The following is a 19,795-nucleotide window of genomic DNA, read 5'->3' on the forward strand; positions in this document are numbered from 1 at the left end:
ATATCCACTTACTGTGACTATGACGCTGATTTAAGGGAGTTGTCTTGTTTCCATTTCTTGGCAATCATCATTTTATATGGTCATATGTGTACAGCTATGGAGCCCTTGTGATCCTCTCCTAAGAACATCCTCCTGTGTTCTCACTGTTCGAATGCTTAGAGTGCTGTTTAATTAATCATGTCCAGGTATAATTGTCTTTTACTCTCCATTGGATTGCACTGCTTGCAGTTAAGCTTTCTTTCTTTCTCTCTTTCTTTCCTTCTCTCTTTCTTTGGTTAATTCTTTTTGGTCACTTTTTAAGAATTTTTATTTCTGTACCTTTTGTCTTGTATATAAGTTTATCTGGTTTGGGGAGGGAAAGGGGCATCACAGGAATGGTGGGACAAAGGATGAATCAGTTCAGCAGTGATACTCACTAGACATTATGTTAAAAAATGAACTTTACAATTTTCTGGGGATCGGGGCTCAGGGGGAGGAAAGTGGGAGAAAATGAGGGAAAGGGTAACACTATTCAAAAAGAAATGTACTCGTTACATGATTTATGTGACTGTAACCCCTCTGTGCATCACCTTTACAATAAAATCTAGATAGATAGATAGATAGATAAATAATAGATAGATAGATAGATAGATAGATAGATAGATAGATAGATAGATAGATAGATAGATGAGTGTCCCCTGCCCAAATTAGCCATTTCAAGATAGAGGTCCATTGCTCCCATAAGCTTACCCAAAGACATGAACAAGTGAATATGAAATTTAGCATTTTGTGCTGGTCCCATTCTGAGATCAACCTGCCAGCTATTGCTAAACATGCCAGAGGACAAAGAATGGGCGAAGGGAAGAGGGAAAAAATTCTTCTGTATATCTACATGATTTTGATTTTGACTTTTCCCTTCTTTCTCTCTACGGAAAGAAAAAATATCAAAATTAAATAGTACATTTAACATGTTAATCACAGTATCTACCACACAGCAAGCTCCTGATGTGTGTGTGTGTGTGTGTGTGTGTGTGTGTGTGTGTGTGTGTGTGTGCGCGCACTCATACTGGTACTGGGGCTTAACCTCAGGGCTTCACACTCCTGCTTGCCTTTTTGCTCAAGACCAACATTCTAACACTTGAGCCACACTTCCACTTCTAGTTTTTTGCTGCTTAACTGAAGATGGCAGTCTCGGGGACTTTTCTGTCTGGGCTGGCTTTGAACCATGATCTTCAGATCGCAGCTCCCTGGATAGCTAGCAATATAAGTATGGGCCACCAGTACTGAACTTTTTATTACTTTCATCACTACAGAAATTTTTGTGCCATGGGACCTTTCAGATTCCAAAGTATAATTTCTAAATAAAATGAGATAATCTACTTTGAATTCTGAAAATGATACTGTTTATGAGAAATACCTGCTACTCTCTTGACAATAGCCTGGAGACCTCCTATTCCTCTGTTCTCGTCCTTTCTTCCTTCATTTGCTATTTCCCAAACCCGAAGCATGGCATGTGCTTGCTTCCTTTAGTAATGTAGCACATGCAACTACAAAAACCCTCCTCCTGACAAGCATTCCTAGAAGTTTCTATGGTATGGGTTTGGGTTCAAGGATTTACTCTACCTCCCTCCCTCTTCTCAGGGTACATGCAGGTAGTGCTGGGTAGGCGCTAATGGTGGAAGACCTTTGCAGCTGGGCATCAAGTCAGAGCAAAAGTGTGAAGTGTCTGTGTGCAGTCAAAGGAATAGTTTTCGCCCACCTCCGTTCCCAGTGAGCATTTATCCAGTATATCCCTGGGACAATGGCTAAGTTTGTTCCTGAGACTCCGGTGCTTTGTGTTGCACAGGATAGTAAACCTTTAGAAATCACAGCTGCTTTCCAAGAAAAGGATCTCCATGTGAGTCTCCACAAATGGAACTAGTTTCCTAAGGAGGTGAGAGATGTGTATAACAGGATTGGGTTCAAGTTCATGACTTTCAAACACAATCAACAAATACCCAGGCAAAGACACTCAGGAGGGTTTTTGTTTGTTGTTGTTGTTGTTGTTGTTTTTTTTGGGGGGGGAGTGGATGATGTTCCTGGAGCGTCACTTACATTAACTATATATAGTGCTCTGGAATTAATGAGGCACTGGGAATAAGGTATTTTTATGGACACCATACTACTGCGGAGTGCAGTAAGGATGGGAAGGGGTTGGGACACCCGCGCTGCAAGAAGAGAGACAGCAACCTTCAGTCCCAGGCAGGCCCCAGGCTCTGGGGAATGGCTGGCACGGAAACACAGGGTACCATGGCAGTGCAAGCACTGTAGTGGAGGACAAAAGAGCTTCTGTGCCCCGTGGAGAGCCAGGAGTGGCTCAGTAAGACCCACGCCAAAGGGAGCAGTGGGAGGGAGTGCTGGAGTGAGACGACGCACAGGACATAACCAAGGGCCCAATCACATATGTCAAAGGAACTTAGTTACTTTCTGGCCACAAGTCAGAGAGGAAGCCTTGCAGGGCCTAAGCTCATAGAGGCTGCGGGGATTAAGAACCAGGAGCTGGACTCAGAGACAGCAGGAAAGAGCTCCGATTCCAGAGACCCTAGTGAGAATGACCTCTACTGTCAGCAGAATCCACATGCCAGCTGGACCGGTTCATTTTTTACACTAGGTTAATTCATGCACCATGACAACTGACGACTAACCAAGCCAACCAGGTAGTTACAGGCAATACTGACCATAGACCTCATATGGGCATCTCAGCTTTGGTATAAAGGTGATTTGGCCAAGCAAAATCCTGGGTAAATTTCAATTCAAACTCCCTTAGCCTCCACAGAAGCCATCAATTTAAGCTACCTTCTGTCTGGATTTCCCCTGCCAACAATTTGCTGCTTAATCATTGTTTCCAATGGCTAAAGTGACCCTTACCTATGGCTGCTAGAGGATTCCCTGGTTCCCTCAAAGCAATGGAGAAGCCCTAGAACGCTGAGATGATTACTTTTCTTAGCCAGATATCTCTGCCCCGTGCAAAGATAACTGCACTGTTCATGCCCTAAATAGGTACTCTTCAAAAAGGCAGGGAATGTCATATCAAAGAATACGATGTCGTTATAAGGACAGGAGACTGTCTGTGAGGACCTCTCTGGCCCTATCTAAGTCTGTCCCTTAAGTGCCAGCAAGTAGCACTCTCTTAGTTCTAGTGGTCTGCCCAGAATATCTGGAGAAAGATCTGTGCTTGAGTAGCCAGAAAATATATATAACTTGTTTGTGTGTGCATAATATTCCCATCTATTTCTGTGCCGTTTTGTGCTGTACAATGTAAGATGCTCAGTGGATGTCTGTGACCAAGGATAGCTCTCTACCACATATATACACATATATGTTCACACATGTGTGCATATATGCATGTGCGTATTCATTGTATTTCTCCTATACAGGTAATTGTCTACAAGACACCTTCGCCTTTTCACTTATACAGCAAGTCCTTTAAGGATTCCCTTTAGCCTGTCTGAATTGCCTGCATCAGAACTCTTGTGATCTGGGGTCACTTATTAACTAAATAAGCACTTGAGCACACGCTGTTTTATCCCAATAATTTAACTAGTAACTAAGACAGTTTCCGGTTGGGTAAAGTATAGATACACTGGAGAAAAAAGAAGGGCTTTAATTTCTGTGACAGAGAGGAAAAGAGTACAAGATTCATCTTGATATTTAAAGTTTAGGAATTGTTGATGTTTGTCACTTTCCATTTAATATTTGCAGACCATGGTTGACCTTAAATAACTAGAGCCATACCTAAGGGGGACTGTCATATTAGTTAGAGTTAAGGGTGTGTGCTCTGAAAAATTAGCATATTCATATATAGAACTATCTCTTTCCAATCTGAGGAAACTTAGGTCTTGTGGCAAGAATGAAGAAGGGCTCAGAGAGAGTACTTCTTTGTTTGGTAAGGTTTGCTTGCAATTGGTTTCTGGTGGCTCGGCCCTGCTCTTGCTCTCCATTTTCTTAACCTTAGCAAGGGATGCAGATGACCCTGGACGACTTGAGCTACTCATTGTTGAAACAGGGAGAAGAGAGAAAAGAGAAGACACTTCCTGGTTGCGATTGTGTTTAGTTACCTCAAAGCATTGAGACAGCATGTATATGGATTAAAAAATCTACAGAAGCCTATGTGTAGATGTATTCCTTTATTCAATATTTATTTAACATCTTCCATAGGCAAGAACCATAAAGACTCTGAGGGCCACAAAATGGACAAGTCTTGGCCCTCTGCTTTAGGAACATCTAATAAAACAAAAAAAAAAATGAAAAATGAAAGTGGACATGTCAGGCACCAGTGGTTTATGCTTTTAATCCCTGCTACTCAGGAGGTTGAGATCTGAGAATCACTATTCAAAGCCATCCTAGGCAAGAAAGTCCATGAGACTTTCCATTTCCTTACAAATTGTTATTTTCAACATACCATGTAAAATTATTACCTTTTTCTTCTGTCTTTCTTTCCCTTGATTTTACCCCTGATACCACTGTTACTGATTTTGGTAGGCTGGATATTGTATATACATGGATTAGAACTAGGGAAGGGAAAGGGAATGCCAAAATCGAGAGACAAAGGATAAAAACACAAACCAATGTGACAGCAATACTTACAAAACCATATGGTGTAAACCAACTGCACAATTCATGGAGGGAAGGGAAGTGGGAGGGGAAAGGCAGGGGGAAATGGGGAAGGAGGTAACAAGTTGCATAGGAAATGAGCACACTGCCTTACATATGAAACTGTAACAACACTTTAACAATAAAGAAATGTAAAAAAATGAAAGTCCATAAGACTCAATTTTTTACCAATAGAAACATGAAAATGGAGCTCTAATTCAAGTGGTAGAGCACTAGCCTTGAGCAAAATACCTAAAAGACAACACCCAGGTTCTGGGATCAAGCCCCAGTACCAGAGCACATGAGAAGATTAGACATCCAAGCTTATGATGGAAGCATGTTCATAATTGAGATGCAAACTGATTTCTGTGAGGTCACCTGATAAGCACACAGCATCCTGGGACCCAGGTCCTGTGTCTAAAAATTATGCTTTCAGAGGACCCCATCATGAAAACAAATAGAGACGATGAATGTTTACAAGTCATATATCTGACAAGAGACACATCTAGAGTAAAAGAACAGAAACAGGAATTCTTAGTACCTAAGAATATAAACACAAACAACCCAGTGTAAAAATAAGCTAAGAAGCTCAATGGACATCTCTCCAAATGAAAGACAGGTGGTCAGGGGGCTGGGAATATGGCCTAGTGGCAAGAGTGCTTGCTTCCTACTCATGAAGCTCTCGGTTCGATTCCCCAGCACCACATATATGGAAAACGGCCAGAAGGGGCGCTGTGGCTCAGGTGGCAGAGTGCTAGCCTTGAGCTGGAAGAAGCCAGGGATGGTGCTCAGGCCCTGAGTCCAAGGCCCAGGACTGGCCAAAAAAAAAAAAAAAAAGAAAGAAAAAAGAAAGACAGGTGGTCATCAAGCAAATGAAAATATATTGCTCATCATTACTCATTAGGAAATGCAAATCAAAGCTATAACAAAACACTAGGGAAAAGTGAGGTTATAACTTGTACTGAAGACACAATGGTGAAGATACGGAAACTTTCATACATTGTCCTTCAAAATCCATATTGGTTTAATAACTTGAAAACAGTGTGACATTTAGTTAAATGTACAGTTTTCATTAGAAACTTTAATACACACACATGTTAACCCTTAGCAATTGTAGCCTAGGTATATGGTTAAGTTAAATAAGATATAGTCAGATAAAAACTTATACATGAATGCTCATAGCAATTATATTTAAAAAAGTATACCTGTGGAAACAACACCAATATCAACCAAACAATGAATGGATCAATAAAGCTCATATCATAGATTACTCTGTAACAGTAAGAAGGAAGGGATATACCTTCATGCTACAACATGGATAACTCTTACTGACATTATGCAAATGAAAGACATCATTTACAAAGGAACATATATTGTATATCTCTGCATAGTGCATAATTCTATTTTAATGAAATACACAGAATGCCTATATCTATCAACAGAGAACACATAGCTGATTTTCTAGAACTGAGGCCTAGGAGAATTGGAGATGACTGCTAAGGACTACAGAGTTTGTTTCTGAGTGAGACAGATATCTTAAAATTGGTTGGGATTATGGTTGCTCAAATCTACCAACATAACAAATATATGTGTTATTAGTTTCCTTGCATATTGTCTGTCTTCCTGTGAATATGAGCCTCATGAAGTATGTTATCCCATTTACTATTGTTCCTACAGAGCTTAGAATAGTAGCATGTAGTAGATCTACTCAATAATGTGATAAGCACACTCTTGTTATAGCTTTGCTATGAAAACTAGAAAGCAAATATGAATGCACAACCTATTAGAGGCACCTGGCATATGTACACATGGCAGGAGTGCTATTTGGACTTTCATTGAACTGGATAAATATTTTAGATTGAATCATTTCATTAATTGGCAAAAAATACTTTTTAAGAGAGTTCTTTGATAACTGAGAGTTTACAGCATTATTAAATGTTTTAATGAAGTGCCCTCTCATAGAAATTGTCTCATCTAAACACACTGGAGTCTCATCTTAATTTTAACTTTGCTAATTAAGTTATACAAAAAGATTTACAGAAGGGATTTTAGTGGAGACCAGCAGCAGTTTCTGCTCAGTATACAATGTACATTTGATTCTCCTTACAGTTTTTAATGACTTTGTGGATAACCAGCCAAATCATGCTGATTATATAATCCAGTGTTAATAATTATCTTCACAAAATTTATAGTCATTTTTCTAAGGAATCCAGCTATCAGAGAAACATCTGTTTGTCTCTCTTCTGTGACTTGTTTCTTGCTTTTAATTTCACCATTGAAACCAAAATGTCATTTTAAAATTCTTTGTATTTAAGATTTTACATTGTTCATGCAATGGAATACTGGGTTCTCTCACCTGATACAGAGCTACAAAGTTATTTATAGAAGCTTTGTGTCTGAAAGATATAAAAAATAAAAAAGTTATTCCCAAGAGGCCTCGTTGAAAAAAAAAAAGAAACACAAACACTAAAATACCCAGAAAGTTAGGAGATTGAATACAAGGTCAGTGTGTGTGTGTGTGTGTGTGTGTGTGTGTGTGTGTGTGTGTGTGTGTGTGTGTGTGTTTGAGTGTGTGTGTGCTCGTGTGTGTGTGTGCATATCACCTAAAGAATCCTACAAAACCCTTTGAATTCAGGATTTTCATAAAAATACTAATTTTGCAGTAATCTTAGTCTCTAGTCATTACGTTTTCTTTAATCACACGTGCTTATTTTACAGCAAATATTTTCACTGCTCCATTTTATTCCAAGGGTAAATTCCTTCCTCCTTCTTAAAAAAGGGCTATTTAAAAAAAAATGTACGTGTAGTTATCTCACAAATGGGACCCTCCAATAAACAACAGTTGTCATTACCCAAATGAGTCATTGATTGTAAGAAATAATTAGAATTTATATTTTTAATACAGTTTGCCCGTATGATGAGGCTATTTTTAAATACATATTTTCCCTATTTCATGTACAGTAATCAAGAGTGACATTACCCAAAACACCTTGGGGCTTAATATTAATATAAATCTATTTATAACAAAATGACTTGTGGAAATCGACTCATGGTTTGGTTTTCAACTCTTCTTCCCGGGCTGTCATAAAGCAAATATTTTACCTGAGTTCTGGGAAGTGGTGGTCTGAGAGCAGTGCTCCCGGTGGTTCTTGCAGAGGAGTAAATAGTGCTTGTGTGCTGGACCTGATACTCTCATCCGTTCCAAGGCCTCCTTTATTCCAAACCCATCAGTGGCGGCTGTGCTGCTTCTGAAAGGGAGCTTGAAGAAGATCAAGGACCCACAAAACCGAACCAAATATTGATCCACATCAAAATAATAAAAACATCATCACTATAAAAGGCAGTATAAGAATTTAAATAGTTTCTTTCTCCTTTAACTAGCTACTGGTCAGCTGTTATTTAAGCAAGATTCAAACTAGAAGTAGAAAATCTCTAGCGCCAATCGCTTTGTGGAGACCAGGAGGAGAAAGGACATAGAACAACCGCAAAGTTGGAGTGTGTCCTAAAAGGCCTGTGTTGGAGGCCTCATCTCTGGTGCAGCTGCACTGAGAGGTGGAGCTTCATGGGAGGCATTTAGGTTGTGGGGGACGCACCGTCATGAATGGAAAGAGACCTGGTATGGTCCTGTGAGACTGGCGCTCTTTCTTGCTCCAACTGCCATCTGGTTCAACCGGCATAAAGCCTTTCTCTAGATGTGAGATCTGTCACCCTGAACGCCACAGCTTCTGGAAGCCTGGGAAATATGTTTTTAGTAAATTACTCAGTTCCAGGCATTCTGTAGAGCTTCTTGAAAATAGAGCTAAGACAAGCTCCTAAATTTCCATTCCTAACTTGGCAAAAAGCACACGTTCCTGGAGTCTAAAATAAAACTTTATTCTACACTTGGTGCTTAGGTGAGACAGTATCACTGTAATACATTCTTTATTAAAATATTAATTATTAATCCTTGTCTACTGTGTACTTTCTACTGTGACTCTGGTTGAATTTAACGACTCTTTAAATTTGGAAGTATTTTAAGTCACACCCAAGTGTCACTTTCTTTTTGAGGTTTAAGAGGGCTTCACATATTGCTTACAATATTTGAATGATTTCTCCCATGTTTCCTAATAAAATTTATGCCAACATTCCAGGTGTTAAAATAAGGCACTTTAAGCCTGTATTTGATATTATTTTTCCATTTGAGACTTTAGAAAATGATTTACTATTCTCTCTGCCTCAATGGTCCCGCAAGGGGGGCTGTGGATCTCAGCTCCCTGCTTTAAGCAGCTTCCTACCATCAAGTTGTGTCTCTGGTGAAACAAAAAGCCCCAGCTCTCCAAACAGTGTGATGAACAACCAACCAGTAGAGGGTGGGGGACCCTCTACCCTTCTTCCCGGGCTGACAGTCTAGTGCGCATAGCAGAGTGTCTACTGAGCAAGCACAAGCCTGCAGTTCAAACTCTAGTACCATCAAGAACAACATAGGAAGGTTTCAGCTGCAATGCTAGCGTGTTTGCAGCCATTTGCCTTGTCTTCCAATAGGAGTGCCCCTTCTCTTATTTTGAAATTTATAAGAACTATTTCTGTTTGGAGCTTTTTTCCCTCTGTCTTTTACTATTTCTGTGTGGCTTTGCATCATTTAAGCAAAAGAGTCATGCTTTTAAAAACTTCACTCTGCTCATGATAATTGTGTAATAAATGGATTTAATCTATAAACATCACAATGACTCATAACTAGCTTTGCTACAGTTCTTTTCTTCATATTGCTTACCTTTATTTCCAATCCTCATTTCCATGCGTTTTGCAAGGATGGATATAGAGGTGCTGGTCTTGAATTTGGGGCTGGCCACTGAGTTTGGTGCTAAAGGCTAGAGCTCTACCAATGAGCTACAGCTCCAGTTTCCGCTTGAAAAACTGAAAAGTGGGTTAATGGAAGAAGAGAGTCTCACAAACTTTCCTGCCTTTGTTGGCATTGAACGCTGACCTCAGCCCCTTAAATAGTAGAATTACAGGTGTGAGCTGTGGGCACTTGGTGAGCTTCTAATTAGATTAATGGTTCTTTTATTTCCGTATCCATCATGGGGCTTGAACTCAGAGCCTGGGCACTGATCCTGAACCTCTTTATGTCCAAGGCTAGCACTCTACCATTTGAACCACAGTGTCATTTCTGGCATTTTCTGAATAGTTTATTGGAGATAAAAGTCTTATGAACTTTTCTGCCCAAATTGCTTTTGCACTATAGTCCTCAGATCTCAGCCTCCTGAATAGCTAGGATTTACAGGCCCAAGCCACTGGCACCCAGCTGGTTCTTTTATTTTCTATTCTTCTCACTTCCCTATGCTACCCCTTCTCTCTCCAGCCTTCTATGTTACAATGATTGGTTACTGTTTTAGACATTAGGAAACCATTAAAAACAAGAGAAAAGAGGGGGTGAGCATGATGGTGCACTGGTATAATGCCAATGCCTGTAAGGCCCAGGTAGGTTGGCCTTGACTACATGGTGAGAATTTGTCTCAAATAAACAAACTAGAAAAGAGAGGGAGATAGTTAATGAGAGAGAAGAAAGTAGAAAGAAGAAAACGAAAGAGAGATAGAGGGACAAAAGAGACAGGAAGGGAGGGAGGGAGAGAGAGGGAGGGAGGGAGGGAGAGAGGGAGGAAGGAAGGGAGGGAGGGAGGGAGGGAGGGAGGGAGGGAGGGAGGGAGGGAGGGAGGGAGGAAGGAAGGAAGGAAGGAAGGAAGGAAGGAAGGAAGGAAGGAAGGAAGGAAGGAAGGAAGGAAGGAAGGAAGGGAGAAAAGGAAAGAGAATGCCATGTTATAGTTTGATGAGGATGATGGTAGTGGTGGTGGTGGTAGTGACGGTTGGATGGCGTTATGAGGGTTTGAACTTACAATCTTAAACTCAATCAGCCCCATTAGTTGAGCCCTGCCTCCAGCTCTGGCTTTGGAGAAAAATTCTCACAGATTTCTCTGTCCAGGCTGGCTTTTGATCCTCCAGATCTCAGAATCCTGAATAGCTAAGAGGTACAGGTATGAACCGCTTGAACCTGGTTTTGGTTAATTAAAAAAAAAAAATTTCTTACTCTTACCCCTATTTATTTTCTTGCTGACAAAGTGAATTATTGGAATTTTTTCCACTAAGGTCTGGAATCAATAAACTCTGTTTCATATTTCAGAATTCTGAAAGGAAGTATCTCATTGAACAATGAGCTGGCTGTGTGTGGAATTTAGGGCTGATGATTCCATGTATTCCCCCTCCTTGGTGCCATTTGTTACCACTGAGAAGTCAGCTATTCACAACCTGTAGTTAAAGAACAAAGACCTGTGTTAACTGCATTTGCTTTCTGATGATATCTATTTTGTTGTATTGTTTCACTCTCATATATTTACACGAGGAATTACTTTCTCTTTATTTTTTATCCTGGGTTCTTTATTATTGTTAGGCTAAAAGTTCATATATTTTTATTCTATGGGGAAAAATATAGTTGTGTATATTTTCAGGATATGATATTAAAGCATTTTGAAACAATGTGGAATGATTAAACCAGGCTATCTCAGCCAATCAGCAACCCAAATGCTTGGGTATGCTATGCTTTTAATATCTGACTTGACATCATTTTGATCTGTGTATATCTTGATGACTTATTTAATGTTGTTGTTTTTAATGTACTGTATGAAGTTTATTTCCTTTTTCTTTCATTTTCCTCCCTTTGGTTTATTCCCTGTGGCCACTGTGTTGTTTTTTTTTATTTTGGTGCCCTGTGTCTTTTTTATATGTTTAGCTGATCTGGGGAAGGGAAGGGGAATCACAAAATGGTGCAACAAAGGACAAAGGCTGAACCAATGCAACAGCGATACTCACAAGACACATTGTTGGAAATGAACTTTACAACTTGGAGGGGGGATAAGAGCTCCCTGGGGTGGGGAAAGCCATCAGAGGGAGAGAAAGTGAGAGAAATATGAGGGAAGAGTTAACAATGTTCAATAAAAAATGTACTCATTACCTTACGTATGTAACTATACTATGTAACTATAACCCCTCTGTACATACCCTTACAATAAAATTAAATTAAATTTTTTTAAATGACTAAACACTTTCCTAATATTGAGATATATTCTAAAATACAGGTACAAGAAGTACAGAGAATAGAGAATACCTGTTAAATTGAATTAAAAGAAGACTTTATCAACCATGTAGTAAATCAACACATCAAACATAAAACACAATTGGGTTCCGGTGGCTATGGCCTGTAATCCTAGGCTGAGAACTGAAGACTTTTTCTTCTAAACCATCCTAAGGAAGAATATCCATGAGATGCTTATCTCCAATTAACTACAGAAATGCTGGAAGTGGAACTGTGGCTCAAATGGCAGAATGCTAGCCATGAGCAAAATGTTCAGGGACAGTGGCCAGATCCTGAGTTCAAACCCCAGACTGGCATGAAGATAAGTAAATAAGCAAGTAAATAGATAAATAAGTAAATACACAGAGGAGTTTCTCAGGATAGTAAGAGATAAGAACTGCATCACATACTGAAGAACCAGGAGACTGAGGTGTCATATTCAAAGTGCTGGAGGAAAAAATGTCCACTTCCAAACAAGAATCTTTACTCAGAAAAGCTGCAATTCAGAAATGAAAGAAAAATAAAAACTTTCCCTGACAAACAAAAGCTAAGGGCGTTCACCATCACTAGGTTCCCCTTTCGAGAATTGCCAAAGATGTCTTCAAACTCCAGCAAATAGTTGCTAATTGCCAGCATGACTTGTACAGGAGCATGAAACTTGATGGAATAAGCAGTAGACATTACTATTCAGAATACTCTTACATAGCTCAGGTTGTGTGGAAAGTAACTTTACCGTTAGTATGAGGGATAAACAACAAAATTCTCTATACTTCCTGAAGTCTGGAGACATCCCCACTGGCCTTGGAAATTGGCATTTACTTTTCTTTGCTGATCTCTTGAGAGATGCAAGTTATTGAGCAGTTTGCTCTTTCTGTGATGTTTCTGCCACTGATGGACGTGTGTTTGAGTAATTCTGATAGCACAGGAGCTCACAGTAGTAGATCAAGACTGGAAGAGCAACAGTCAGGCTTCTTCAGTTCAAATCTCAACTTAATCAAAATGTGCCTATGTGACTTGAAGCAAATTACTCAATCCTTCTGTTAGTCTCAACGTGCTCAGCCACAAAATAAAAATTAATACTGATATAAGATTAGCAAGATGAATATACTTACACACACACACACACACACACACACACACACACACACACACACACACACACTGAGTAGCCATTGTATGCTAGCTGCCATATTGATAACACAGCTAGACTTCATTCTTGGCCAGAAAGTATAATAGTACCATTTTTTTAAGAGTTTAAGAAAATCACACAAAAAGTAGTTTTGTTTCTGATATTCATTCTTTCTTTGTGTTATAGTATGTATTCAGATGGATCTCATTTGATGGCTCCATTTAGGACATTTTCGACAATGATATGAAAGTACTATATCCTCAGTGTAAACTGAAATTCAAATTTTGAATGCCGATCTTTTCCCAAACCAGAAATAAGTGATAAGATGCTCGCTCATGATGCTAGGCAGTGACAGAACTGTCCTCCCAGTCACCTGGTATATACAGTGAGCTATGGCACTACGCCTTGAAGTCAGTAGATTTGTTGTAGTCAATGTGTGTGTTCAGCTACCATAGTTCCATCTTATGATGAGTTTCTTGTAATATAGCCTCTCAGTAAATTGGGGAACATCTGTGCATATCTATCTATCTATATAATTGGTCAGCAACATATTATAAATTTACTACTATGTGAATAGTGACCTACCATAAGACTGAAAAGGTTGCTTTGGCTATTGTTAATAACTGTCCTGGATTTTCAGATAGATCATCAGTACCTTGGGTAGTATTCTTCTGAAAGTGATATAAGAGGTCTGATTCCAAGATTTATGAAACATACTGACAAATTATCTTAGAAAACATTTTCACTTTATATTTCTATCAAAATGTGGCAGTATCACTTATCTATTTTTAATATAGACAGATCTAGTGGCACTAGCTAATTTTAACATGTTAGAGCTATATCAATCCTAGCTTTCTGTCCAGTAAATCCATGTTGAGATTTCTTGTTCAAATGACAAATTACATTTCAGTTTCTGCACAAAGCCTAATTACAATTTTGTTTATAGCAATACCAAAAATGCTTTGGTGGATTCCGCCTGAATGTTATAATCTGTACTCTGGAAAAATGTAAAACCCTGATTTTCTGAAGAAGTTTACCATGTAATTTAATTTAATTCTTTTAGATTTTATTTTCAAATAATATGTTCCATAAGAGGAAAGACTTCCAAGATTCAAGATTCATTCCCAGTTTATACCAACCTTGATGAACGTTCTATCTGCCTTGAAAAGATTATACATTCTGCAATGGTTGTATGTTGAGGTCTATTAATGTCAGGTTCATCAAAATCATTCACAAACCATTCATGTTTTATACTTCACACTGATTTTTCTACTTCTGGAAAATGAAATAATTTTTCTAGTTTTTTTTTTAATCATTTACCAAGAAAGGGATATGAACTCTGTGTGTGTGTGTGTGTGTGTGTGTATGTGTGTGTGTGTGTGTGTGTGTGTGTGTGTGTGTGTACTGGTGCTGGGACTTGAATGCAAGGCTTTGTGTTCTTGCCTGACTTTTCCACTCACAGATGGTGTTCAGCCATTTCAGCTAGGCCTCTAGTTCCACCTTTACGCAAGCTGATTGGAGGTGATCTTTTCATGGGCTTGCATGCTCAAGCTGGCTCCAAAGCATGACCCTCAGTCTTCAGCCTCCTGAGCAGTTAGGATTATAGGCATAAGAACAGCAGCTAACTAGGACTTTAACTTTTTTTTTTATTGTGAAATTCGATTTTTGTTTTTACTTCCAAGGTCTGCTAACATTAAAATTCTATTGTTAGCTGTGTCTTAATTCCTAGGCAATTATTATTAGTAATCATATATATAAATAAGTACACAATAGAACTATCTCATCTCTCGTACTGATTCTATCCTTATTGTAAATTTTCACTTTATCTCTGCTAGTTGTCATTTTTGTAATGTTTAGTTTAAATGTGTATACATGCTAGCTTTCATATATTAGTATTTCTAATCATTGGTGTTCGTAGGGTATCACATAAAGATTTAGTCATTATGCCTTCAAGTGTATTTCCTGCCCTATTCTCTTTGTCCTGGCTTTCTGAGGCTAAAATCAGATGTATATTAGGATGTTGGAGATTATTTCACAGTCCCCTAAGTCTTTGGTCATTTTCTTTCAACTCTTTTTCTTTCTGTGCTTCAGATTAATTCCCATTGATGTATGCCAAGCTCACTAACTTTTCCTTTAGCATGTGCAATCATCTTCTTAAACTCGCCCAGTTATTGTTCTGTCTTCATGCTGCAAATTCTAGAATTTCCATTCAGCTCTTCAATACAGTTTCGATGTTTCTGTATGTTTTGGATACATTCATGACTTTAAAGATTTTATTTGCTAATTATAACATCTGAGTCACTTTAAGGTAGGTTTCTATTGGCTGGTTTTGTCTTTCTGGAAGTGTTTTCTTGTCTTTCTGAACATGTTTTCTTGTTTCACCATGCAATTAGTAATGTTAAAAAATACATACATACATACATACATACATACTAGACTTTAATAAATATATACTATAGAGGCTCTGATTCTGTAATGTTGGAGTAACTTTTGCATATGCAGCTGATTTGGCTGAACTCAAACTGAAAACTATTTCTCCATAGTAGATGACCAATGAAACCTTTGCGCAACTGCTTTCGCTTCTAGTTGCTTTTGTGGTTTGTTGTTGTTGTTGTTGTTGTTTTTGGTGAGTTCTCAAAGTCCTCTCATGACTGAAATCTGAATGAGAAGTTTTTACACCTACTTGAACTTCAAATTTCTTGTAACCACACCATTTCAGAATTTCAGCCCAGATTTCTGGCTGCTTATCTGATCCCAAACATTGTCTCAGTAAGGCTATGACTTATGATTTATGGCCCAATACGGCCACCAGAACCAGGTTACAATTAGGGATGCCATCTGGCAAAAGGCCACCAGCTTGCAAATCTCACCTGATGTACCATGTCTGGCAAGGCCAAACTACTTTCTGATAAGCCTCTACTTCTTGTCCATCTCTCAAAGATCACTTCAAGTTGTTTGGTTGTGGGATCACATGTTTTAATTTTGACCAAGTTTTATCATTGTTATCCTAGAAGCAATGTTCCTACTACCTATTTTACCATTCCCCAAAGCCAGCAACTGCTCTATGTATTTTAAATATTTACAAAGTATGGAAGTCTATGAAATTCAAATCACCCACACCTTCAAATCTCGCTGTCTCTATATATCTCAAATATGTAAATCTCAAGACAACAAAATGAAAGTAGAAGCAAAACCCAAAGGAATTAGCACTATTGAAAAATGTGTGATCCTGTTTTCCACTCCTATCATCAATTCACTATCTGGGGGGCACATGCCCCAAAGAAATGATGCATTTGCATTTTACCTATGCATGCCCCTTTGTATACAGTGGAGCATAGTATTTAATACAAAGTAAAAAGCTATGTTAATAGTTGTTCTACTATATTGATCAAGGAATAATGGCAAGATAAAGTGTCCTGTATCTTTACTTCAGGCACTATTTAAAAACAATTCCATCTTAAATTAATTCAATCCTGGATGCAAAATCCACAGACAGAGGACAGACTGCAGCTGCAGAAACACAATGCCTGCTAATGGTCTGAACTCAGGTTGAAATTGCTTCCCAATTTTGGAGTTTTGAGGGGTGAAACAAGATGGATTCCTTAAGAGGTGATAAAGTCATTAGGAGGGATTGGGAATGATAATCCAGGACCTGACTGTTGCAGGAAGAGTGTTGTGAGAAAGGGAGGAGGCCACCCATGCACTTGGCCACTCTGCATGTAGACATTTTTCCTTCCCCGTCTACTCCAGGATGTGGCCCTTACCCAAAGCTGAGTACCAAAGATGGCTGTACCATGCCTTGGAATTTTAGCCTTATGAACTAATAAATTTCTTTATAAATCACTCAGTCTCAGATAATCTATTAGAGCAACAGATGAATTACATTAACTCCTGAGAAGTATCTCCTAGAAATGCATCTATTTTTATCTTTCAGGGGAAATGCAACTTGATGGTTTCATTAAGGTGTAAAGTTTATTCAATTTTCAAATCACCAATGTAGTTCAATTCTAATAAAAATATAGATTCCCATTGCACCTTAAGTAGTAACCACTAACTACATTAAACGTGCAGAGGGACTGGCTACTGAAAAACTGACATCTTTACTACATTTAATTTTAAAGAATTAAAACAAATACAAATTGCCACAAGAAGCTCATACCCATTATGATGAAAAACACAGGCAGGTGAAAAAGAAAGAGGCAAGAGATTGAAATAGCAATTAGAAGTCATTCTTGATGGAAGAGCCTGGATTATTTCCATGTGCCTGTGAATTTATGATATTAAATAATATTTCATTATCCTTGAACATGCATATGCTATTATCCCAAAATCCTACACAGAATTTATGTTGAAATTCCTTTGGAACTGAACTTTTGAAAAATTAGCATATATTCATTATATGAGCAAGCTTCATGGTGATCATTTCATAGATGAACACATCTGGACTATACACTTAAAAACAAAATGTAAATGACAATACATGGTAAAAACAGATGTATTAGTAGATTAAACATTACCTCATGTAGCTGGTGTAGCAATATGACCCCAAATTTGAAAAAAAAAAAAAGGTTTACCTGTACTCTACTTGATTTATTATGGTGAACAGGTATGTAAGGTAGAATCACATCTTACTTAGGACTTCAGCTCAAGAGAGAAACAAGATGATTTAAAGCATCCTATAAACAATGTCTTTATGTACAACCATAAAGTAAAGCCTGATACTAGCCCTCCATAAATTGCCTACAGGCCGTTTTCCCTCCCAGATTGGAAATGATCATTGCCTATATGAGTCTGTAGCTGAGTGAATGCATTTCTCAGATATTGATGGTGGAGTCCCGCCCGGAAGGGATAGATGTGAATGCACGGGAGCCGCAGACACAGGGCCTAGTGCGTCAGGCACTAGGCATGGCCTCCTCGCTCTTACCCTCTCCATGACAGTGCCACACAGCGAAACTGATTATATCTGAGATGGCCAATCTCCCTCTCTCTCTCTCCCTCCCTCTCTCCTCTTCTCTCTGTTCCTCTTTTTGTACCAAATACAATTATCATACTTACCTGAACCATGTAGTTACTTCCTACAGAGAAATAATGCTTTGATGAGCTTTATACTCCTACAGCTCTAAATATATTCCACAGATGAGCAGGAAATAACTTTATTTATAATGTCGTTTTTCTTATTTTATCTTACATAGTAATATGTGATGTTTACTCTTCTGGAAATTGATGTGGGGTTGATATTGGATATCGGAATCTATCCTGTGAATACTTTTCTCTTTTTAGTCTACCTATCATTTTGATTTTTTTCATTGTGGAAAAAAAATTATAATGAAATCTTATAATGGTGATAATATTGAGAATACCAAAATATGCCAAGTATTTAATACAACATGTGGGGTTCTGATATTGGTATAGGAAAATCATCTTTACTCTTCAGTTATGATTCATTTTGAATCATAAATCCAACCCTCTATGCTCTATGTTGACTAGAACTGATTGGTACCTGATACTAGTTGACAAGAAGTAATATGTTTCTATTGGAGGATAGGATGGTTTTTCACTTTGGAATCTTACTTGATTGTCTCTCCATTGAATTCCATTTTGAGCCACCAGTGCGTGCAAATTGCCTTATTATTTACCCAAGGATCAGGGTCCTATGTTTTACATGATTGCTCAACTCCTTCAACATTATTGACTGAGCCCCATAATGCATCACTCAACTCTCTTTGGTTGCTTACTATTTGTCCTTGGCCTTTCCTAGCTCTCCAGCATTAGCTTGTCATTGCACTACGTTTGAAACATGTGGCTTTCACTTCACTTGCTACTGTCCACAATCAAAGAACTGATACGTTTAGAAAATGGCGTCTCCCTGTTTACCTGTCTCCCTCTGTTCCTCCCCTGCTATTGGGAGGAGAGTGAGTAATTGGAGTAGACCCTTTACGAGCCTGAATTGTTCCTGTAGTCACTGAAAAGTTTCTCCATTTGGAGAAAGATGCCTAGCTATGTTCTTAGTTGATTCAGACCTTCACAAGCACCACCTTCTTATTTAGGGGCCATGAGGATAGACATGGAAGATGACACTCATGTTAACAAAGCTCCAAGTGTGCTTTTAAAACATGATGGGGCCTTTATTTTCTTCCTCTTTCTTTCTCTCCTTTCCCTTTTTCTTTCTTCTACCCCTCTGTCTCCCCACACCTCCATCTTGTGAGGGCTGGCAGTTTGCTCTCCCCCCAAAATAAACTCTTTTCTGCCACCAAAAAAAAAACAAACAAACAAACCCCAAACCCATGCTGGGTATTTTTGTAAAGTCAATATACATTCACTTATAAGTTGTTCTGAAGAAATGTTTTGAGGTGTTATCTACATTACCACTGGTTTTTCTCTTTGAGGAGAGTGTACAGAGCAATTGATGTAGGTAAATAACAACTACATCCACTGACCAACGTAGAAACAAGTCTCTGCCACGTCCACGTTCTGTTGGAAGCAACCAATGCATTGATTTTTCCCTTACCATTAATCAACTGACCCAGTGGACATGGCTCTGATATAGGTCCAGCCATAGGCCAGGAGGGTCGTGGCTCATGGAGAGTTCACAAGGCACTCCCAAGCACGTCACAGGCTGATGGGGTGCAGTAGTGCTCCATTCTGCTCTATTATAACCCCCCTGCTGATGCTCAGCTGCAGGCATAAGCCCTGTGCATGCTTTTTTAAGGTTTGGCCATTTGGCACACACACTCTTTACATGCTCTAAGCAGTCAATCTAGGCTCTTCGCACAGTCTCTGCAATAAGTCCCGCGATAGATATGGGATCACTATTTATGTATTTTTTTTAACCCGTGATACAGTGAAGCCACAATAAGTGAACCATGATATAGGGAGGGAAGAGTGTACAACAACATCTATTTACAGTCATCACAGTTGGTCTTTCTGAGAACCACAACTCATCGAAATAACGT

Source organism: Perognathus longimembris, chromosome 8 (assembly GCF_023159225.1).
Source record: "Perognathus longimembris pacificus isolate PPM17 chromosome 8, ASM2315922v1, whole genome shotgun sequence".
In the NCBI taxonomy this organism is placed as follows: domain Eukaryota; kingdom Metazoa; phylum Chordata; class Mammalia; order Rodentia; family Heteromyidae; genus Perognathus; species Perognathus longimembris.